This window comes from Schistocerca cancellata, chromosome 8 (genome assembly GCF_023864275.1).
Source record: "Schistocerca cancellata isolate TAMUIC-IGC-003103 chromosome 8, iqSchCanc2.1, whole genome shotgun sequence".
Taxonomy (NCBI): domain Eukaryota; kingdom Metazoa; phylum Arthropoda; class Insecta; order Orthoptera; family Acrididae; genus Schistocerca; species Schistocerca cancellata.
The window spans coordinates 519173774-519199357 of NC_064633.1; the positions used below are offsets into that span (position 1 = coordinate 519173774).

The 25584-nt window shown below is 44.1% G+C and overlaps 1 protein-coding gene across 1 annotated transcript in view; it reads left to right on the top strand.

The window, feature by feature from the left end:
• Positions 1-25584, top strand: part of LOC126095168 (zinc finger protein basonuclin-2-like) — a 330566-nt gene that overhangs the window by 177165 nt on the left and 127817 nt on the right. The window lies entirely within an intron of this gene.

Consider the following 25584-nt stretch of genomic DNA (forward strand, 5'->3'; position numbering starts at 1 on the left):
AGAGCCATTTGAACCATTTTTTTCCTGCCCTTTTCAGTAGCAATACTTTGCTCTCGTCCGACCATTATCTTATCTCAGACCTGCTTTGACAGCGACCAACGCCGCCAGACTAACGCGTATGCAAGCGAGCGACCGCGCATGCGCGACATGCAAGGCGCCGGCGCCAACAAACGAAATCCGGACCACCTGCGTGGTTGCTCGCTCGCACGGAGCAGCCCCACGCACGCGATCGGAGCGTGCGCGTACGTCGATACGCGGCGCTTTCAATATCGCGTGCCATTGTCGCGCCTTATAACTTCATAAAACACAATGAGCCCCGCCGAGCGACCCCCGCTGCGCCGGGCCGTGCCTCACGCGGCGGCTACAGACCGCGGGCGGGGAAACCCGTTCCCCGTAATGACTTATTTCCCGGAATTTGGCTCCGAGTTATAATAATAATCAGCACCTGTCGGCGCGGGCAACTTTATTAGCCTTTCTGCGGGACGTTCAAAGTGGCGCCCGCATTCGAGGCGAATAAAAAAATGAACGGTCCGGTGGGCTTTTCGACGTGCGACACATTGTGAGATCCCTCCGGGCAACAAAACGAGTCATGAGGTTCCCACCAGCTCACGTTACTATCCCGCAGTCAGCGGGTGCTGCATATCTCTCACTTTTATTGTGTTTTTGTTGTGGTTTTCAGTCCGGAGACTGGTATGATGAAGGAATCCACGCTAGTCTCTCTTGTGAAGACCTCTTCATCCCAGCATTAATACCGCGGTCACATCCACTTCAACCTGATTACTATAGGCAAGACATGATCTACCTTAACCATTGTTACACCCCACACTTCCAGCAAGTACCAAGTTTCTTCATGTTGGTGCCGGAGCTAGCAGTGTATTTAACACTAAATTCTTCTAGAACCTTCATACGCAAATGATGCTTTATGCCCCCCTCCCCACTTTTCTAACTCCGACTTTTGTTGTTGCACATGGATGAAGAAGAAACGCAAACTGACTGTAATCGACCCTGCAAGTGGTGTAGAAAAGAGTTTGGCACCTGCAGTAATTTAATTTGATACAAATTAATTTGATAAAGGAAAGTTCCATTAACGTAGTGAGAAATTAAAGGGTTTCTCTACCGATCAATAGAATGAAAGTTATGTGCAAAATAACGATTTCATTTATTATGACTAAACTCAAAATAATAAACAAAACACGTGAAACATTTACAATACGTCAAATTGGATACTCAAATAAATACTGTGAAGGTGAAGTTGTCCATAAACTAGATTGTGACATTTATGACCAACTGGTATGTGGAACCAATAACTTGCAACTCAAATCTTAAGAGAAACACCCAGCGAACCCAAAATTAATTGCTGCTACAGTAGTGAGAACTCAGTCAATGAACACCCAAGACAGAACCACGTTAGAAAAGACGGGAACAGGCGCGCTCTGCTGAGCTCTGGTTGTCACATAGCTAAATTCCCTAATCTGCCCGTGCTGCGGACGTACATTACCAAGCTATCTTCTTCACTGCACGGACACGATCTGGCATACCGTAGGCGATGGCTGGTTGCTTTTAAAGTCCCGTCGTGGTGATGACAATATCGCGAGTATAGTCCGAAACAAATTATCCTGGTCGGTTGTTCCAGACTAAAGACTTCCTACCAACAGTTACAATTAAATGAAAGTATATTAGACAACCAATGGAAGGCAGGCTGTCCAGAGTAGCGAGAGCTCAGTCTTGTAACCTACCCCGACCCAAAGGCGAGAGCCGACTCTCTCAAGATCACCTGTACAAACCAAAGACAGAACATTCCCACCCCCACGACAGTGGCCGTGGTTAAACATACCAATCAGCATCTCGAAAACCGGCGGAAAATTCCACACTATTGCCGAAACACTACTATTCCGCCAATGGAGATACTTGGCGCCAATTTCTGCGCCGATTTTGCTACGTCACGGAGATATCCCCTGAGCAAGCCAATCACAGTTATGATTTTGCAGAAAACGCGGGAATTGGCCCGCCGAGATTGCCTGGGAACACAAGTCATTCCCACGCCTCGCTGGAAGTCCATCAGAAAGTGTTTGCCCTAAGTTTCTGCGAAGTAACGAATCTCTAGCCCAGCCGCTCCTTCTGGCCCCTCTGGGCGTGTCGTCCCCGCTCTTATGACAATGACGGCGTCTGGACAGCATCCACTCGACTCCCTCACACCTATCGGCTTAACCCTTTCAAGATCAGCAGAACCCGCCTGTCACCAGACCACCCGGGTGACGAGAGACGCTGCGTGGGAAGACCGCGTGTGAAGCATTAGCAACTTATCACCACATTCAATTAGAGAGGAAAATATTCATATCTTCTGAGTTCTCAATACTAGCCTTGTAATGACAATACTCGGCCATACTTCCCCAAATCGAATTACTCAAAATAAGATATAGATATGAGATGGGGCAAGTCACTGTGTGCCACCTCTCAATGTCTCAGAATGTGATCCACCAACTGACCCTTTCACGTCATGCCACAAATTTATTTTTCTCCCAATTCAGTTCAGTATCTGAATCGGTCTCTTCCTTTACTCAGGTTGTGCCACACATTTCTTTTCTCTTCAATTTCATTCAGCACCTTCTCATTAGGTACATGATCTGTCATGTACTCTTCAGCATTCTTCCTTAGCACCACATCTCAAAAGTTTCTATACATTTCTCGTCTGATCCGTATATTGCCGTCGTTTCACTTTGATGAAAGGCTACACTCCAGCCAAAAGCCTTCAGAAAACACTTCGTACACTTCCTAGAACTTACATTTACTTTCGACATTAAGACATTTCTTCGTCAGAAATACTTTTCTTGCCACTGCTGGTCTTCATTCTACATCCTCTCTGTTTCGGCGATAATCTGTTAACTTTCTGCCCAACTAGGAAAACTCATCTACTATAAGTACTTTAAGTGTATCGTTTCGCAATCTGATAGGTTGGTGCATAAGACTGCAGCATTTTCCATAAGTTAATAAAAAAGGTGATGCACGTACAGCGACTTTGGTCATCAATAATATACTCTCCTTCACAGTTTTCAACTGTCTGCCAACGGTGGGATACCTCTTCGATTCCACTACTGTAGAAATCACGTGATTTTGAGGCAAAGAGCTCGTCGAAAAGCAAGTTATTTGAAAGTTGTTCGGTAGAGATCGAAAAAGATGAAAATCTGAGGGGCAAGATCAGGTGAATAAGGTTGATGCGGAATGACTTCCCCACCTGTATAGTATTTTTTGTCAGTCTAGCAGAATGTGGATGGGCATTATCGTGCATTACCGTTACTTCACGCAGTCTTCCTGGTCGTCCTTTTTGGACTGTGTCTCCAAGACGTCATTTGTTGATAGTAAATGTCAGCAGTGATGGTTACACCTCTTTAGTACGCCACTACGTGACCGTTCCACCAGATGCATAACATTGTCTTTTGTGGATACGTGCGAGTCTTCGTGCGGAGGGTTGTTGCCTTGTTTGAGTTCACACATTCTTTTCTTTTACTGATATTAGCAGAAAGACACCATTTATCATCACCAGTGACGATTCAAGATAGAATGAACGGTGTTGTTTATGAGCCAATTGATGACAGGTAAGAACAGATGCACTTACGGCCACCCGCTGTTTGTTTGACTTTGGCTTAGAGCATGCGGTATGCACTTATGGCCACCCACTATTTTCTTTTACTTTGGCTTAGAGCATACGGTATGCACTTATGACCACCCACTGTTTTTTTGACTTTGGCTTAGAGCATGTGGTATGCACTCATGGACACCCTTCTTTCTTTTTTTGACTTTGGCTTAGAGCATGCGGTATGCACTTATGGCCACCCGCTGTTTTTTTGACTTTGGCTTAGAGCATGTGGTATGCACTCATGACCACCCTTTTTTTTACTTTGGCGTAGAGCATATGGTATGCACTTATGGACACCTGCTGTTTTTTTTACTTTGGCTTAGAGCATGTGGTATGCACTTACGGCCACCTGCTGTTTTTTTTACTTTGGCTTAGAGCATGTGGTATGCACTCATGGCCACCCTTCTTTCTTTTTTTGACTTTGGCTTAGAGCATGCGTTATGCACTTATGGCCACGTGCTGTTTTTTTGACTTTGGCTTAGAGCATGCGGTATGCACTTATGGCCACCCGCTGTTTTCTTTTACTTTGGCTTAGAGCATGCTGTACCCTTACAGCCAACTTTGAACATTTCCGATTGTGCGCAAATGAAGGACCACAGTGGAATGATCGCAGCTCATCACATTCGCCAGTTTTCGAATACACTGACATGAATAATTGTGAATTAATGTGTTTAATCGATAATCACCGAATCCAGAAGGTCTTCCTGAACTAATATCAAAACGATCGCCTTAAAATGAGAAAACTATTTTCTTCCTATGCCCTCTCCAATGTTGTTCCCATACATGGCGCAAATGTTTCTGGCTCCCTCCGCTGCTGTCATTCCTCTACTGAACTCAAACAGAAGAAGGTCTCCGAAAGTTTCTGATTTCTGCAGTTGGCACACCATTTTCTAACGTCCAATGCTCCATTCACTACCTCCAAATGACCAAATGACAATATGTAAACTTATAGGAACAATGACCTACAAATAAGGAATGAAAATCGATTAACAAATCCATATCAATGGGAATACCAATGCACAAAACAAAAATCGCTACTAACTTAAGCACAAATCTATTAATTCTCTCAGCATCACCTGAGGTCACAACAATTGGTTTCTTTCTGTTGATGTCTATGTTATATCCTCTTTCCAAGGCACTGTTCACTCTGTTCAGATGCCTTCCCAAGTCCTCTGGTGTCTCTGACAGAGTTACAATGTCAGCGTCAAATTTTGAAGTATTTGTTGTTTCACCCTGAGCTTCAATTCCTATTCCAAATTTTTCTTTGGTATCCTTTACTGCTTGCTCAATGTACAACTTGAATAACAGCGGGGGTAGGCTACAGTTCTGTCTCACTCCCTTCTCAACTATCGCTTTTAAAACTGTCATCTGGTTTCTGTTCAATTTGTCAATAGCCTTTCGCTTCCTGTATGTTACTAGAGCTAATTTCAAAGAATATATTCAAGTCAGCATTGTCAAAAGCTTTCTCCACGTATACAAATTCCGTAAATTTAGATTCATTTCTCCTTAATCCGTCTTCTAAGAGAAGCCATAGGATCAGTATTGCCACGAGTGTTCCAACATTTATCTGGAACTCATGCACGAGTAAATGAAGATGGTATATGTTCTTTCGGACATGATACCGTGCAGCTTGTTAGAATGAAATTACACTGAAACGAATATTCCTGGCTGCCACGAGTGTTCCAACATTTATCTGGAACTCATGCACGAGTAAATGAAGATGGTATATGTTCTTTCGGACATGATACCGTGCAGCTTGTTAGAATGAAATTACACTGAAACGAATATTCCTGGCTGCACACAGGCGTTGATATAAGTCAACGGGGACAGTTCAAATGTGTGTTCCGACCGGTACACGAACCCGGGCTCTCCTGCTTACATGACAGACGTTCTATTTATCTCAGGCAACTAGGACACAGAGGGTAGTGCGACTGCATGGACTTATCTGTGGCACGCCTCCCGTGAGACCCACATTCCCAACTTATTGGCCCGCACTATATTCATAGTGCCCCTGCCAATTATACTCGTTACTCGCGGCTTTTTGCCGATTGCCGTAAGAGTTCGGCCATTGTTTCTGCATCCGCACAGAAGAAGATGGTCAAATGGCCGGTTAGTCTATATACATGTCCTAAAGAACAGATACCATCCTCATATATATATATATATATAGTTAAGGCTCGACGGCCATTTGACCATCTTCGTCTGTGTCGATGCACAAACAGTGCCCGAACTCTTATGCGAATCGGCAAAAAGCCGCGAATAACGAGTATAATTGGCAGGGGCACTATGAATATAGTGCGGGCCAAGAAGTTAGGAATGTGGGTCTCACGCCAGACGTGCCAGAGATAACACCCTGCAGTCGCACTATGATCTGTTTCCTCGGTGGCACAGATGGACAGAACACCTGCAATGTAAGCAGGAGATCCTGCGTTCGAGACCCGGTTGGGGCACACATTTTCAATTGCACCCGTTGACTTATATCAACTCCTGTATCCAGCTAGGGGTATTCATTTCACTGTAATTTCAAACTGATTTTCCTCGAGGTCGGCGTTTACTAGTTTCTCCATTCTTCTGTAAAGAATTAGTATCAGTATTATGCAACCATGACTTATTAAACCGATAGTTTCCTAATATTCACTACCGTCAGCACCTGTTTCATTAAAATCGGTGTTATTTCATTCTTCTTTAAGTCAGAGAGAAGTTCACCTGCCTCATAGATCTCGCATTTCTGATAGACTACTTTCGTCATGGTAGGCTCTTCCAAGGATATCAGCAATTCTAACGGAATGTCCATTCCAGGGGCCTTGTTTCAACTTCGGTCTTTCAGTGCCCTGTGAAATTCTTGTCGCAGAATCATATCTCCCACCTAATTTTCTTCCATGTCGTCCTCTATTTGTATGACATTTCCCTTGTACAACCACTCTTCACATTCTTTCGACTTTTCAGCTTTCCCTTCTCTGCTTGGTACTGGTTTCCCATCCGAGCTCTTGACATTATACAGCTACTTCCGTTATCTCGAAAGACCTGTTTAATATTCCCATGAGCGGCCTCTATCTTTTTTATCCTTATATTTGTGTTCTAGACAATTTTGTTTAGTCATTTCGCACTTCCTCTTTATCTCATTTTCAGACGATTGTATTCGCTTTCGCCTGCCTCAGTTGCTGCATTTTTATATTTTCTTCTTTCAGCCTTTAAATTCGATATCTCCCGTGACACCCAAGGGTATATATTAGGCGTTGTCTTTTTACCTTTGTGATAATTGGTCGGCTCCACTGTTTGATCTCTCAAAGCAATCTACTCGTCTTCCACTGTATTCCTTTTCCCTGTTTCAGGCAATCGTTTCCTAATGCTCAAAAATCTCTATTTCATTCAATTTATCCATGTCCCATCTCCTTAATTTCGTACCTTTTTAAACTTTCTTCAGTTTTAATCTACAGTTCGGAACAACATCTGCTCCTGGAAGCATCTTATAGTTTAAAATCTGGTTCCGAAATCTGTGTCTTACCAATTTACAATCAATCTGCAAACTCACGGTGTATCGAAGTCTCTTTCCCGTAACCAAAAATACTAATTTAATAAAAAAAAATGTATTTATTTAAAAATGTGAAAATAAAATAAAATTAGGTTAAGAAATACAATGCCCCCACCAGCCCTACATGTCCACTTCAACACGCCAGTCCACTCTTACAGTACACACCTCCATGATCCCTCTGTTAATCCTACAGGAAGTGAGCAAGACTATGTGCAGTGTGGAACACAGAAGGTTGTTTGTGTAGTGAAATATGCCAGTGTGACTTGTCAGTTCCAGACTTATACTTTGAAGCGTGTAGTGCTTACACAAACACTTACGGATGTGTGAAAGCTATAGGCAAATAGAAGTAAGTGATCAAAGTACCTGCAGCAGACGTCAAGGGGTGATGTGATAGATAACATCATAGGGAACAACTTGCTTAGGCACAAAATGTTCGCTGACTCTCCCCGGCGACGCAAGGGATCCACTTGCTTTAGTTGTACCCCTGAGAGGCAGAAGGGATTAGGCACTGTGCAGCTTGAGTATGCCTTGTGTATTGCCTATAAGCCAGTCACCTGCTCCGTATGAAAGGGGCTAGGTGCACCAAATTTAAAGTTCCTGCTTCGCTTCTAAAATATATTTCTCTACATAGAGACACACGTTCTTACTATTTTTGTTGAAAATCACTGTCAGTTTACAGTGGTAGGTAGTATAACACCATAGCTGGTTAGCAGACGTTGCTATTTCTATGAAATGTAATCGTCCCACAACCAGCGAATACTTAAGGACGCGTCGTCGGGAAGCCTCGGTGAACACTGAACATTGAGCAACTATTCCCCATATCGTGTCCTATCACCCTTAGATGTTTGAGTTAGACTTTGAAATGCTCTGAATGTTTCCAAAGAGTAATTTGAATGCGCTGCCAAGAATCGCTGCAGATCTCACAGGAATTTGTATAACTAATTGCCGCGGAGTGGTCGCGCGGTGTCAGGCGTTATGTCACGGGCTGTATGGTCCCGCCCGTCGGAGGTTCGAATCCTCCCTGGGGCGTGGGTGTGTGTGTTGTTCTTAGCATAAGTTAGTTCAAGTAGTGTGAAAGTCTAGGGAGCGATAACGTAAGCAGTTTGGTCCCTTAGGAATTCACACACGTTTGAAAATTTATATAATTAATTAATTTTATCTACACTCCTGGAAATTGAAATAAGAACACCGTGAATTCATTGTCCCAGGAAGGGGAAACTTTATTGACACATTCCTGGGGTCAGATACATCACATGATCACACTGACAGAACCACAGGCACATAGACACAGGCAACAGAGCATGCACAATGTCGGCACTAGTACAGTGTATATCCACCTTTCGCAGCAATGCAGGCTGCTATTCTCCCATGGAGACGATCGTAGAGATGCTGGATGTAGTCCTGTGGAATGGCTTGCCATGCCATTTCCACCTGGCGCCTCAGTTGGACCAGCGTTCGTGCTGGACGTGCAGACCGCGTGAGACGACGCTTCATCCAGTCCCAAACATGCTCAATGGGGGACAGATCCGGAGATCTTGCTGGCCAGGGTAGTTGACTTACACCTTCTAGAGCACGTTGGGTGGCACGGGATACATGCGGACGTGCATTGTCCTGTTGGAACAGCAAGTTCCCTTGCCGGTCTAGGAATGGTAGAACGATGGGTTCGATGACGGTTTGGATGTACCGTGCACTATTCAGTGTCCCCTCGACGATCACCAGTGGTGTACGGCCAATGTAGGAGATCGCTCCCCACACCATGATGCCGGGTGTTGGCCCTGTGTGCCTCGGTCGTATGCAGTCCTGATTGTGGCGCTCACCTGCACGGCGCCAAACACGCATACGACCATCATTGGCACCAAGGCAGAAGCGACTCTCATCGCTGAAGACGACACGTCTCCATTCGTCCCTCCATTCACGCCTGTCGCGACACCACTAGAGGCGGGCTGCACGATGTTGGGGCGTGAGCGGAAGACGGCCTAACGGTGTGCGGGACCGTAGCCCAGCTTCATGGAGACGGTTGCGAATGGTCCTCGCCGATACCCCAGGAGCAACAGTGTGGGAAGTGGCGGTGCGGTCCCCTACGGCACTGCGTAGGATCCTACGGTCTTGGCGTGCATCCGTGCGTCGCTGCGGTCCGGTCCCAGGTCGACGGGCACGTGCACCTTCCGCCGACCACTGGCGACAACATCGATGTACTGTGGAGACCTCACGCCCCACGTGTTGAGCAATTCGGCGGTACGTCCACCCGGCCTCCCGCATGCCCACTATACGCCCTCGCTCAAAGTCCGTCAACTGCACATACGGTTCACGTCCACGCTGTCGCGGCATGCTACCAGTGTTAAAGACTGCGATGGAGCTCCGTATGCCACGGTAAACTGGCTGACACTGACGGCGGCGGTGCACAAATGCTGCGCAGCTAGCGCCATTCGACGGCCAACACCGCGGTTCCTGGTGTGTCCGCTGTGCCGTGCGTGTGATCATTGCTTGTACAGCCCTCTCGCAGTGTCCGGAGCAAGTATGGTGGGTCTGACACACCGGTGTCAATGTGTTCTTTTTTCCATTTCCAGGAGTGTATAATATAGATCACTGATGATGCCTGGCATGAAGTGGTCAGAATATGTTTGGTTTTCTATAAAATAAACATTTAGTCGCAGAATACGGACGTTTTCATATCTATAAGAAAAACACAATTGAAGTACAGCTGAGGAAGACTGGCTCTCACTATTAATAATATTAATGTTTAAGTTCCGTTCGGCGATAGGATCATTAGAGAAGAAACTCGATGTTTGGGGATAGATAGGCAAGCAGTTTAGGCAGACCACAGAAAACCTTTTAAGCTCGTCTTGCCGTATATACCAAGAAGGATTATGGTTCCAAATCCTGTAGACAACGAGGTCAGTGAAGACGAGGAAGGGAATCGACCGTACCATCTTGAGGAACCGTTCCGACAATGGTCTTAAGCAGCTGAAGAAACCACATGAAAATCTAAATCGGAATTCGCGAACAGGGACTTGAAGTACAGTGGTCTCGAATGCGATACCATTCCATTGTCTTACCCACTGCCACAGCTGTCTGGGTAAAATAAGGAGGGTAGCACGAGATAGAAAGATATTGATGGATTGCTGATGAATCAGTCGAAATACTACCGAAATTGCAAAGGAAACTGTTCAATGAAACGATAATAATTACTGCAGAGAGTCTTATAGTCGATACTGTGATCTCGTTCAAATGGATTATGCGCTCATTTTGCCAATAATGTGGCGTGACGTATAAAGGATGATTCCATGATTAAGCTTCAGACTTTCAAGAATGGCGAAGAAGGACAAATGTATCTGAGGTAAGGGACGTGAACTGCGGTCAGGACACGTGCTGGCGAGAGAAGGGCGGAGGAGATGACGGACGCGCCCCCCGTTCGTGGGCGTGGCCGCGGCAAAACAGCAGGTTGGAGAGCGCCGCAACTGGCACTAAGCACTAAGTTCGCCAGTGCACCCGACGATGGCAGCAAGGTCGCTTGCTGCAGTATAGTGCCCGTGGGACGCTGAAATCCGGCACTCCACTCGTAAACTATTTGGTAAGGAATTACCCCGGGAGAAGCTGAGGAAACACAAGAAGGCTCTTCGTTTACCGTTACCCAAATTTTCCATACTAATACTTAACTCTTACGTAACATAATATGTAATTTGGCAACAACAAAAAATTGATTGAGACTCTTTCTCTTTTCGTAGCAGTCATTTTATAATTATTAACATAGCCATTAAGACAGTGTTTGAACTCAGTGTTTGCACTAGAATATTACGCGATTATTCAATTTTTTTCTTGTTTTCTTCTTCTTTTTCTCTTCCCAAAACCTCTTCAATCTTGGACTGTGTTCCTGTTTCTTTTGTTCTAATCGTAATTTTCCTTTTTTCTCTCTTTCTTTTACTTCAAATTTCATGTTCATTATTTTGTTTCTGAATTTGTCTTTTTTATTTATCATTTTCCTATTGGTTCCTACATGTTTTAGGTTTTTAGTTTCTTGAGAGTTATTGGTTGAGCTGTTTTCTATGTCAACACTTGTTCTAAGCTACTTGACTGATCTCGTGATGCATGTACCATCTCTATGTGTTGCTTTACAAACTGCTCTCGGGACTTTACTTTCAATTTTTTGCGTCTTTTGATGCCTGATGCTCCGATTGTGGTCGTTTATGATGCGTGGTGCAGCTGTATTGCAATGCATGAGTCTGCCTGTTTTGATGTGTGTCATTTATGTGAAGTTTTTCTGCTCGTTCTGTATTGGCTGTCTTGTTTGATCCTCCTATTAGTACATATTTCTCAGATACTTGAATTTTTCCAGTTTGTAAACTTTCCCGTATTTTTTGTGTTGGTTTGTGTGTTGTTGTTCTTTCTTTCCATGCAGTGTGTTTTCTCCTCTAATATCCCTATAGATGTTTCGGCAGAGACTTCAAGGAAGATTTCCAGTGATTTTTGTGCTTCTTGTGTATTGTTTCTAAGTGTTACCAGGTCAACTGCAAATGCTAGGCATTTTAAGGCTGTCTTATTCGCACGTGTTCTTCGTAACAGAATTTATTATAATTTTTCTTTCCATTATTTGATAATTTTGTCCAAGACTATGCTGAACAAAAGTGGTCAGTTTACTTATATTTAGTCTACCAGTTCTCATCGTGTCATTCAGGTTTTCTAGCAATATTCCTAATATAAATAACATTTATTGATAATGGGTTCCAACATTTATTCGCAGTGGCACAATAGGATTTGTGGTGGATACCTTTCACACACTAATCCTATGTGAACACTGCTGCGCTTATTTTACGAAAAAAAAAAGGAACCTTTCGAAGTAAGCGAGATATTTCTGTCGAAACACAAGGTTAAAATACCTGACTTCAGATTAGTTTCACCTAAAAGACGGTGTTATAACACTTGCTAATTAATTGAAATTGTTAAAATTCATCTTTGCCTAGAAATATCTGACTTCAGTTTTGTAATCTTCAAATCAAATAAAATCATATAAATTTACAAAATAACAATATTCTGTTTAATTTTTTGGTCAGTTTAGTGATTTACATTTTTTAATGTTCTTAACCTTCTGCTCTCACATCAGTCCAGTTCAGTCAACGTATTATGAACACTATTTTCATGAGGGCACAGTCAGTAACGTGTGATGGGCCCCGTCTTCTGTTTCCCTATTCTCATTTGATCCATTGAATCGTATTTGAAAATCGCTTTCAGTGTCATCTCAGATTACATGAATTACAGTATGATTCAAAAGTCACTTCGTAATTCTGACGTATTGCTTGGGTGACGCCATAATAAGGACAAGCCACCATTACAAAGAGGACAGGCAAAGCACTAGTGATGGGCGGTACTGGTTGCTGTGTCAAGTGTGTCACTTTAGATGACACTGTATTTTCCTTATGCGTAATGGTATCGTGACAGCACTGATAGTGGCCGTATTGGAGCGATTCAGATACAATGACGGAAAATAAATAGCATCACCAAGAAGAACCTGTGCGACATAATGTAAAGTTGATAGGAGTGTTTATACATCTGAAAGATGATTTCTATTAAAATTTCGGGCCAGTCACATAAGAGTAGCATCACTATGAGGATGCAAACCAGGTTTGCTTTGAATACATGATGTGACGGTCGTGATTATTAGTTACCTATGAGACTGGACGTGGTGAGTTGGTGTTAGTCAAGAATGCGTTACAAGTGAGAAAGACGCTATGATAAACATCTGACTGAGTTTGAACAAGGCCGTGTAATAGGGCTACAAAAAGCTGGATGTTGCTTCTGCGATGTTGCAGAAGGACTTGGCAGGAATGTAGCCACTGAACATGACTGTTGGCAGCGGTGGTCACGAGAATCTATGGTCGCAAGAAGACGGGCCTACAGACGACCACGTGGCACTACCGAGAGGGAAGAGCAACGCATTCGGCGTATGGCTCGGGTGCACCATACTGCATCTGCAGCGGCAATTTAAGCAGCAGTTGGCACCATAGTGACGCAATGAACCGTTACAAATCGGCTACTTCAGGGACAGCTCTGACCCAGACGCCATGTAGCGTGCATTCCACTGACCACAAACCACCGCCATCTGAGATTTCAGTGGTGTCAAATGAAAGCTCATTGGAGGAGGAGATTAGTGTTTAACGTCCCGTCGACATCGAGGTCATTAGAGACGGAGCACAAGCTCGGACAAGGGAAGGATTGGGAGGGATATCGGCCGTGCCCTTTCAAAGTAACCATCCCGGCATTTTCCTGAAACAGGAAAATCACAAAAAACCTAAATCAGGATGGCCGCAGACTGGTTTGAACCGTCGTCCTGTAACGCCGGAACTGCATATCCTCCTATTTCCATCTATTGTACTATAATTTTTTCCTTGTTTTGTTACCTCAAGATATGACATTTCTGTCTCTTTATATATTGTAATTGTTTAACTATTTGTATATATATATATATATTTATGCATTTATGTCGATGTATAATTGGTTTGTTTCGTAAATATTATTTGTATTTTTACGCTGGGTCTTGCCTAGGGAAAACTGCTATCGAACGATTACATCGATAGGTCGTGTGAAGAATCAAAGTGTGTAGGATCTTTGGTAGTGTTAACTCTGCCGCGTGGAGCGCCGGCTGAGCAGAGAGAGTCTGGCTGGAGTAGTGCGAGTGGAGCAGTTGGGTTGTGTGACGCTCCCGCGAGTTGCCGCGCTTTCGGGGTTTGGCAGCATGTAATTGCTCTCGACTTGCGATGATAGTTTCTGACATGGTGTCGCGGACGGGAAACATTAGCTAGCGCACATCAAGAGCCCGTTTCGTCTGGTGGCCGTGTCGAGAAGAAGGCGCGCCAACATCCAGCTTCTGCAACAGCGACGGCCGACAATGAGTGACTGTCGCCACCTCCGCGATCGACGGCTTCAAACCTTCAATCAACCGACAAGGAAGACTGGAAGCACGTACAGTTTTAGAACTGTATGGCAGACCTCAGCTTTTAAAACCGTTCAAATCACAAAATTACAGCAACGTAGCATGAACCTTTGTTGCTCATTGTCCCAGTTGCATTACCAAGCAAGGTCCCTTCCTTTTCCGAAATGACCCCGAGTGTCGTTGAAATTCAAACGCCAGCGCTAAAGTAATACAGCTAATTCTATTTCACTGCTTTAATTTCAAAGTTCAGTTAAAGTATTCATAGCTGGCTACAATATTCAGATTACACAAGCACGAATTAAGAGTGCGAGTTTTGTTACCCTATTTTAGCTTACCTGTGACTGCAGCTCAGCTTGGTACGTACTAAATTTTACTATTGTTAATTGTTCAGAATCATTTAATTCAAGTTCAAAGTTAAATCTCTTATTTCTTAATTGCGTAGATTCAAGTAGCTTTTGAAATGATTGTTGAGGTAGTCCAAGACTAACCGTATTTTACTGAATTTCGATGTGCTTCAGAAAGAAAGCTCACTATTAACTTCAGTCACTAAATTAACTTTCGATTTTCCTGTTTTATTAATTCTTTTGCTAAATTAAGTCAGAGTGTAGCGAAATTTATTACTTCTGACAAACTTTCAGTTTTCACACTACACGTGTCAACCTTCAGTTGCCACGCTTCTAGTGCTAATTATATGTGTAACAAGCTTTCTTTTTCAGTTACTATAGTAATTGTCCTTAGGACTGGCGACTGTAATTTCCCCAAATCTCAAATATCTAATTACCGCTAGTTGATTGTTAACGTAACGGCCGCACATTTTCTTTCTTTATTAACTTTACCCCTTTTCAAAATTAATTTCCACCAGTTTCATTTGCATTTTCCCTTTCATTTAGATGTAACCCTTTCCTCCCTCTTTATCGACAGATTAACTTCGGTGACGATTGCTTTTCCCAAATTTCCATTAGGTACACGCGGTTTAATTTTTCACTGTCATTAAGGTCAATAAGTGAGGGGGAAGTTACAGTCCTCCCGAATGCGAGTCCAGTGTGCTAACCACTGCGCCACCTCGCTCGGTAGCTCATTGGAGGGCAGGGTGGACGTGTGTTGTGTTCTCTGATGATAGCTGGCCCTGCCTCGGTGTCAGTGACGGCCGTGTGTTGCTTAGGAGGTGGCCAGTCGAGGTTCTGCAGCCAACCTGTCAGCATGTTGGCATACTGGACCTACACCTGGAGATATAGTTAGTTGTATGATTTCGTAGTTATCCCACAAACCCTGACTGCATATCTGCGCGGCGATCTAGTGATTCGACCTGCTACGGTGCCACTCAAGAACAGCATTCCAGGTGGTGTTTCTTCCACATATCGCTGTTGTAACCCAACATGCTCTAAAGAGCGTCCTCAGATTGTCTTGACATGCACGACCACCAAATCCGTCGCCAATCGTGCACACTTGGGACATCATCGGGCAACTCCAACGTCATCCGTGTATCGATCGACAAACGGCAACAGGCATAGAACTCCATTCCATAAACTGACATCCTGCACCCGTACAACACAATGAATGACGTTTGCATGCTTGCATTCAACATTCTGGCGGTTACACTGGTTACTGATGTACCAGCATGTCATATTTGCAATGGATTATCTTGCGCTTACATTATCCTGTCACCTTGCAATATTAATCACTTAAATATGTTACCTAGACAAATATATTCCGGAAATTTCATTACTGTACATTAGTCGCCTTTTGGTGTTGCGATTTTTTCCGTGACTGTACAATCTTATGGTTATGCTAGATATTAAGAATAAAGAAGCATTCCAAGTTTTTTGTTTGTAATTGAAACCTCGTAATCAGCTCAGGCATCAAAGGAAGTGATGGGACTGCAGTCCTTGACGAAACTGCAGTACATCCGTGGCTGTTGTGACTTTCGGTGTCAACTAATGAGGACTCAAGAGAATGCCAAAAATGTCAACAGGTACCTCTCGCTCTGTAAAATCCGGTAGGAATGGTACAGACATTTTCTGCCTTTGCAGCAGGAGTGTAGATGTGCCAGTCGGAAAGTAATGGTTGGCTTGCCGAAGAGTACGGCCGGCCGCAGTGGCCGAGCGGTTCTAGGCACTTCAGTCTGGAACTGCGCGACCGCTATGGCCGCAGGTTCGAATCCTGCCTCGAGCATGGATGTGTGTGATGTCCTTAGGTTAGTTAGGTTTAATTAGTTGTAAGTTCTAGGTGCCTGATGACCTCAGATGTTAAGTCCCATAGTGCTCAGAGCCATTTGAAGAGTACGTGTGTTCATTTTACTTATAAATAAAAACTGTTCACTGACGCACTTCAAACAGTGCGTAATACACAAGGCCAGCAGTAGTCAGTGTGTCAATGAAGATAAGAATGAGTAGTACACTCAGGTGACAAAATTCATGGGATGCCTACTAATATCGTGTCGGACCTCTTCTTACCCGATGTAGTGCAGCAACTCGACGCGGCATGGACTCAGCAAATCGCTGGAAGTCCCCAGAAGAAATACTGAGCCATGCTGTTATAGCCATCCATAACTGCGTAAGCGTTGCCCGAGCAGAATTCTGTGTACCAACTGACCTCCCAATTACGCCCCATAAATGTTCGATGGAGCCGGCCGAAGTGGCCGTGCGGTTCTAGGCGCTGCAGTCTGGAACCGCGAGACCGCCACGGTCGCAGGTTCGAATCCTGCCTCGGGCATGGATGTGTGTGATGTCCTTAGGTTAGTTAGGTTTAACTAGTTCTACGTTCTAGGGTACTAATGACCTCAGAAGTTGAGTCCCATAGTGCTCAGAGCCATTTGAACCATTTTTTGTTCGATGGATTTCGTGTTGGCGATCTGCGTGGCCGTATCATTCTCTCAAACTGTCCAGAAAATTCTTCAACCAGTGGCGAAAATAGTGACCCAGTGACATGGCGCATCCACAAAAATTCCGACGTTGTCTGGGAACATGGAGTCCATGAATGATTGCAAATGGTTTCCAAGTACCCGAACAAACTATTTAGAGTCAGTGATCCTTGATAAACTCCACACCATTATGGAGCCACCACCAACTTGCACAGTGTCTTGTTGACAGCTTGGGTCCATGGCTTCATGGGGTCTGCGCCACACCCGAACCCTACCACCAGCTCTTACCAGCTGAAATCAGAAGTCATCTGACCTCGCCACGGTTGTCCAATCGTCTAGCCCTCTGGCGTGCCACAGAAGAGTGTTATGGGGCCATTGCTTTTCACAACATATATATATATATATATATATATATATATATATATATATATATGACCTAGTAGATATTGTCGGAAGTTGCATGCGGCTTTTCGCGGATGATGCTGTAGTATACAGAGAAGCTGCAGCATTAGATAATTGCAGCGTATAGGCACTTGATGCAGGGAGTGGCAACTGAGCCTTAACATAGACAAATGTAATGTATTGCGAATACATAGAAAGAAGGATCCGTTATTGTATGTTTATATGATAGCGGAACAAACAATGGTAGCACTTACTTCTGTAAAATACTGCGAGTATGCGTACGGAACGATTTGAAGTGGAATGATCATATAAAATTAATTGTTGGTAAGGGCGAGTGCCAGGTTGAGATTCATTGGGAGAGGCCTTAGAAACTGTAGTCCATCAACAAAGGAGGTGGTTTACAAAACACTCGTTCGACCTGTACTTGAGTATTGCTCATCAGTGTGGGATCCACAAAACGTCGGGTTGACAGAGGAGATAGAGAAGATCCAAAGAAGAGCGGAGCGTTTCGTCACAGGGTTATTTGGCAAGCGTGATAGCGTTACGGAGATGTTTCGCAAACTCAAGTGGCAGACTCTGCAAGAGAGGCGCTCTGCATCGCGGTGTAGCTTGCTGTCCAGGTTTCGAGAGGGTGCGTTTCTGGATGAGGTATCGAATATATTGCTTCCCCCTACTTATACCATGATCCATGAACCTTGCCGTTGGTGGGGCAGCTTGCGTGCCTCAGCGATACAGGTGGCCGTACCGCAGGTGCAACCACAACGGAGGGGTATCTGTTGAGAGGCCAGACAAACGTGTCGTTCCTGATGAGGGGCAGCAGCCTTTTCAATAGTTGCAGGGGCAACAGTCTGGATGATTGACTGACCTGGCCTTGCAACATTAACCAAAACGGCCTTGCAGTGCTGGTACTGCGAACGGCTGAAAGCAAGGGGAAACTACGGCCGTAATTTTTCCCGAGGGCATGCAGCTTTAATGTATGGATAATTGATGATGGCGTCCTCTTGGGTAAAATACTCCGGAGGTAAAGTAGTCCCTCATTCGGATCTTCCGGCGGGGACTACTCAGGAGGACGTCGTTATCAGGAAAAAGAAAACTGGCGTTCTACGGATCGGAGCGTGGAATTCCAGATCCCTTAACCGGGCAAGTAGATTAGAAAATTTAAAAAGGGAAATGGATAGGTTGAAGTTACATATAGTGGGAGTTAGTGAAGTTCGGTGGCAGGAGGAACAAGACTTTTGATCAGGTGACTACAGGGTTATAAATACAAAATCGAATAAGGGTAATGCATTAGTAGTTTTAATAATGAATTAAAAACATGGGAGTGCGGGTAAGCTACTTCAAACAGCATAGTGAACGCATCATTGTGGCCAAGATAGACACGAAGCCCACGCCTACTACAGTAGTACAAGTTTATGTACCAACTAGCTCTGCAAATGATGAAGAAATTGATGAAATGTATGATGAGATAAAAGAAATTATTCAGGTAGTGAAGGGAGACGAAAATTTAATAGTAATGGGTGACTGGAATTCGAGAGTAGGAAAAGGGAGAGAAGGAAACATTGTAGGTGAATATGGATTGGGGCTAAGAAATGAAAGAGGAAGCTGCCTGGTAGAGTTTTGCACAGAGTATAACTTAATCATAGCTAACACTTGATTCAAGAATCATGAAAGAAGGTTGTATACCTTTAGGAACCAGGTTTTAAATTGTAAGACATTTCCAGGGGCAGATGTGGACTCTGACCACAATCTATTGGTTATGAACTGTAGATTAAAACTGAAGAAACTGCAAAAAGGTGGGAATTTAAAGAGATAGGACCTGGATAAACTGACTAAACCACAGGTTGTGCAGAGTTTCAGGGAGAGCATAAGGGAACAATTTACAGGAATGGGAGAAAGAAGTACAGTACAAGAAGAATGGCTAGCTCTGAGGGATGAAGTAGTGAAGGCAGCAGAGGATCTAGTAGGTAAACAGACGAGGGCTAGTTGGATTCCTTGGGTAACAGAAGAAATATTGAACTTAATTGACGAAAGGAGAAAATATGAAAATGCAGTACATGGAGCGGGCAAAAAGGAATACAGACGTCTCAACAATCAGATCGACAGGAAGTGCAAAATGGCTAAGCAGGAATGGCTAGAGGAGAAATGTAAGGATATAGAGGCTTTTCTCACTAGGGGTAAGATAGATACTGTCTACAGGAAAATTAAAGAGACCTTTGGAGAAAAGAGAACCACTTGTATGAATATCAAGAGCTCAGATGGAAACCCAGTTCTAAGCAAATAAGGGAAAGCAGAAAGGTGGAAGGAGTATATAGAGGGTTTATACAAGGGCGATGTACTTGAGGACAATATTATGGAAACGGAAGAGGATGTAAATCCAGATAAAACGCGAGATACGATACTGCGTGAAGAGTTTGACAGAGCACTGAAAGACCTTAGTCGAAACAAGGCCCCGGGAGTAGACAACATTCCATTAGAACTACTGATTGCCTTGGGAGAGCCAATGCTGACAAAACTCTACAATCTGGTGAGCAAGATGTGTGAGACAGGTGAAATACCGTCAGACTTCAAGAAGAATATAATAATTCCGATCCCAAAGAAAGCAGGTGTTGACAGATGTGAAAATTATCGAACTATCAGTTTAATAAGTCACAGCTGCAAAATACTAACGCGAATTCTATACAGACGAATGGAAAAACTGGTAGAAGCCGATCTCGGGGAAGATCAGTTTGGATTCCGTAGAAATATTGGAACACGTGAGGCAATACTGACCTTACGACTTATCTTAGAAGAAAGATAAAGGAAAGGCAAACCTACGTTTCTAGCATTTGTAGATTTAGAGAAAGCTTTTGACAATGTGGACTGGAATACTCTCTTTCGAATTCTAAAGGTGGCAGGGGTAAAATACAGGGAGCGAAAGGCTATTTACAATTTGTACATAAACCAGATGGCAGTTATAAGAATCGAGGGGCATGAAAGGGAAGAAGTGGTTGGGAAGGGAGTAAGACAGGGTTGTAGCCTCTCCCCGATGTTATTCAATCTGTATATTAAGCAAGCAGTAAAGGAAACAAAAGAAAAGTTCGGAGTAGGTACTAAAATCCATGGAGAAGAAATAAAAACTTTGAGGTTCGCCGATGACATTGTAATTCTATCAGAGACAGCAAAGGACTTGGAAGAGCAGTTGAACGGAATGGACAGTGTCTTGAATGGAGGATATAAGATGAACATCAACAAAAGCAAAACGAGGGTAATGGAATGTAGTCGAATTAAATCGTCTGATGCTGAGGGAAGTAGATTAGGAAATGAGGCACTTAAAGTAGTAAAGGAGTTTGCTATTTGGGGAGCAAAATAACTGATGATGGTCGAAGTAGAGAGGATATAAAATGTAGACTGGCAATGGCAAGGAAAGCGTTTCTGAAGAAGAGAAATTTGTTAACATCGATTATTGATTTAAGTGTCAGGAAGTCGTTTCTGAAAGTAATTGTATGGAGTGTAGCCATGTATGGATGTGAAACATGGACGATAAATAATTTGTACAAGAAGAGAATAGAAGCTTTCGAAATGTGGTGCTACAGAAGAATGCTGAAGATTAGATGGTTAGATCACATAACTAATGATGAAGTACTGAATAGAATTAGGGAGAAGAGGAGTATGTGGCACAACTTGACAAAAAGAAGGGATCGGTTGGTAGGACATGTTCTGAAGCATCAAGGGATCACAAATTTAGCATTGGAGGGCAGCGTGGAGGGTAAAAATCGTAGAGGGAGACCAAGAGATGAATACACTAAGCAGATTCAGAAGGATGTGGGTTGTAGTATGTACTGGGAGATGAAGAAGCTTGCACAGGATAGGGTAGCATGTAGAGCTGCATCAAACCAGTCTCAGGACTAGAGACCACAACATCATCAACTTATACCTCCCGAGGAGATTACGAATGTAAAATCAGAGAGATTCCAGCGCGCACGGAGGCTTTCCGGCAGTCGTTACCATACGCGACTGGAACAGGAAAGGGAGGTAATGACAGTGGAACGTAAAGTGCCCGCCGCCACACACCGTTGGGTGGCTTGCGGAGTATAAATGGAGATGTAGAGGCAGACTTCAACCAATAAGGCACGAGCCAAGAGAGGCGCTGCCAGCAATGTCGTGCTATTAGTGTCGTCGTCTTCCGTGACAGCCCGTTAACGCCAAATTTCGCCGCGCTGTCCTAACGGTTACGTCAGTCGTTCGAATCACATTGATTTCTACGGTTATTTCACGCAGTGCCCTCTGTGTGTGACCGCTATAAACTCTACGCAGACGCCGCTGCTCTCTATCTACGTAAACTCCCACTCCACGTTCAGAGTCTATTAATTCCCGTCGTGTGTGCATAATGACGTCGTACACCTTTTCACAAGAACCACCTGAGTACAAATAACAGATCCGCTGATGCACTGCCCTTGTGTACGCGATACTACCGCCATCTGTATATACACGGTCTTACAAAAAGGTACGGCCAAATTTTCAGGAAACATTCCTCACACGCAAAGAAAGAAAATATGTTATGTGGACATGTGTCCGGAAACGCTTACTTTCCATGTTAGAGCTCATTTTATTACTTCTCTTCAAATCACATTAATCATGCAATGGAAACACACAGCAACAGAACGTACCAGCGTGATCTCAAAGACTTTGTTACAGGAAATGTTCAAAATGTCCTCCGTTAGCGAGGATACATGGATCTACCCCCCGTCGCATGGAATCCATGATGCGCTGATGCAGCCCTGGAGAATGGCGTATTGTATCACAGCCGTCCACAAGACGAGCACGAAGAGTCTCTACATTTGGTACCGGGGTTCCTAGACAAGAGCTTTCAAATGCCCCCATAAATGAAAGTCAAGAGGGTTGTGGTCAGGAGAGCGTGGAGGCCGTGGAATTGGTCCGCCTCTACCAATCCATCGGTCACGAAATCTGTTGTTGAGAAGCGTACGAACACTTCGACTGAAATGTGCAGGAGCTCCATCGTGCATGAACCACATTTTGTGTCGTACTTGTAAAGGCACATGTTCTTGCAGCACAGGTAGAGTATCCCGTATGAAATCATGATTACGTGCTCCATTGAGCGTAGGTGGAAGAACATGGGGCCCAATCAAGACATCACCAACAATGCCTGTCCAAACGTTCACAGAAAATCTGTGTTGATGACGTGATTGCACAGTTGCGTGCGGATTCTAGTCAGCCCACACATGTTGATTGTGAAAATTTACAATTTGATCACGTTGGAATGAAGCCTCATCCGTAAAGAGAAAATTTGCACCGAAATGAGGGTTGACACATTGTCGGATGAACCATTCGCAGAAGTGTACCCGTGGAGGCCAATCAGCTGCTGATAGTGCCTGCACACTCTGTACACGGTACGGAAACAACTAGTTCTCCCGTAGCACGTGGTCAACGTTACCTTGTACAGCAGCAACTCCTCTGACGCTGCCATTAGGGTTATCGTCAACTGCACGAAGAATTGCCTCGTCCGTTGCAGGTGTCCTCGTCGTTCTAGGTCTTCCCCAGTCGCGAGTCATAGGCTGGAATGTTCCGTGCTCCCTAAGAAGCCGATCAATTGCTTCGAACGTCTTCCTGTCGGGACACCTTCGTTCTGGAAATCTGTCTCGATACAAACGTACCGCGCTACGGATATTGCCCCGTGCTAATTCATACATCAAATGGGCATCTGCCAACTCCGCATTTGTAAACATTGCACTGACTGCAAAACCACGTTCGTGATGAACACTAACCTGTTGATGCTACATACTGATGTGCTTGGTGCTAGTACTGTAGAGCAATGAGTCGCATGTCAACACAAGCACCGAAGTCAACATTACCTTCCTTCAATTGGGCCAACTTGCGGTGAATCGAAGAAGTACAGTACATACTGACGAAACTAAAATGAGCTCTAACATGGAAATTAAGCGTTTCTGGGCACATATCCATATAACATCTTTTCTTTATTTGTGTGTGAGGAATGTTTCCTGAAAGTTTGGCCGTACCTTTTTGTAACACCCTGTATATCCATAACGCTATCCCATAACCTCAGTGTATAAACTACTAATGAAGTTCATGCGTTGGGTACTCACGTTACCCATGACACAGGAAGGTCTCAGTACACACGAGCACGCCGTCTTTTTCGGGAAAGAGTTGGCGGCTGCCACGAGGAGACTGCCCCTCTGGTCCAGATTCCACGGAGTTTCTTCGCGCTTCGGCTCTATTTTCGGACTGTGCCAATAAACATTTTATTGAGATTGAGTTGGTGGGACTTTAATTAGGCAGCCGCGTAGTAAAACGCTTTTATGACGGGGACCACACTCTGGACTGGACGGGGAAACGAATTTCTTTGTCTAAGCCCCGCGTGTGTCCGGGCGTCGAGCGGACCCGCTGCTCGGCCGATAATTCTCTGTCCTCCCTCTGACCGGCCCCCTCCCCACACACTCCTTTGATTGAGGACCCGGAATGGCCCTGAGGAGAAATGAGATTTGTTTCCTCTCTCTTCTTTTGGGCCCCGTATTCAATTTGTTTCTATAGCGCGAGGACCGGCGGCAGACAGCGTCGTAATGGCGTCCGTACCTGCCGGGACGTCGTCGCTGATGATGATGACGTCGACGCCGCCCACGTCTCCGGCGATGCAACGGGAGGGGCCACGTGGAACCTTGCGTGAGACCCAGTTTTCGCTCCTACGGAACAGTATTTTTTCTTCCATTTCACCCACGTGTGGTCTCTCAGTAACAAAGGGCGGCGGAAGTGATATGAGCAATTATATGCATGATTTGTGACCATAGTTTTACTAACGCAAAGGATGATAAATTTCTATATTGCCGTCGTCACCCCTACAACTGTTTGATACAGCCCATATAACGCGGTCGTCGGGATTATTAAAAACTTTCTCAAAAGCTTCGGAATATCCAACGCAGAGTTATAATAAAATTTTAAGTACAAGCGGTGTTAATACACTGCCAGAGAAAACTAACACACCAGGAAGGGCGACGTCCATTTTCATCTTATGACGGCATGTTCCACTTGGGGAATAGTAGATGTACTGACAATGGTTTCAAAGTCGTCCGCTAACAGCGAGCATAGTGGCATAGCTGCCACGGCACCATCTCTGTCTACCCTTTAAGAGAGAATGCTGACACTGTAATATGTCATAAATTAATATTAACAATTTTATTAGTGAAGTGACTGTTTGACACTGTGCGATGTATGTAGGAATGAGAGACGCTGTAATCTTGCACAGAGATATGAACAGTACTGTCATCTCTGATTTTATATATATATATATATATATATATATATATATATATATATATATATATAATTTTTGCTTTTATCTGGAATGTTAATTATTCTAACTATTGTTCTTCTGAGTATTGTTCTCGTTAAGATTATCTTAAAACTACTACAGCTATATGGATATATTGTATTGTATCAGAAGAAATAAAAGAGCTCATCTCAACTGATTAATAGGTGAGACACGAAAATAATTATTTTGATACAGTTACATTCTCATAAATATCTAGAGAGTTCCAGATACCTACGCTGACGTGCATTTGGAGCGACGCTGGAGACATTACATCTACATCCATACTGCTCAAGCCACCTGACGGTGTGTTGCGGAGGGTACCCTTCTACTCCAGACTCGTATTGTTCGTGGATAGAAGGATTGTCGGTATGCCTCTGTGTGGGCTCTAATCTCTCTGATTTTATCCTCGTGGTCTCTTCGCGACATATACGTAGTAGAGAGCTATATACTACTTGACTTCTCGGTGAAGGTATGTTCTCGAAACTTCAAAAAAAGCCAGTACCGAGCTACTGAGCGTCTCTCTTGCAGAGTCTTCCACTCTAGTTTATCTTATCATCTCCGTAACGCTTTCACGATTACTAAATGATCCTGTAACGAAGCGCGATGCTCTACGTTGGATCTTCTCTATCTCTTCTATCAACCCTATCTGGTACAGATCCCACACCGGTGAGCAGTATTCAAGCAGTGGGCGAACAAGTCTACTGTAACATGCTTCCTTTGTTTTCGAACCCCATCTCATTAGGATTCTTCCAATGAATCTCAGTCTGGCATCTGCTTTACTGACGATTAATTTTATATGGTCATTCCATTTTAAATCACTAATAATGCCTACTCCCAGATAATTATTGAATTAACTGCTTCCACTTGCTGACCTGCTATATTGTAGCTAAATGATAAAGGATGTTTCTTT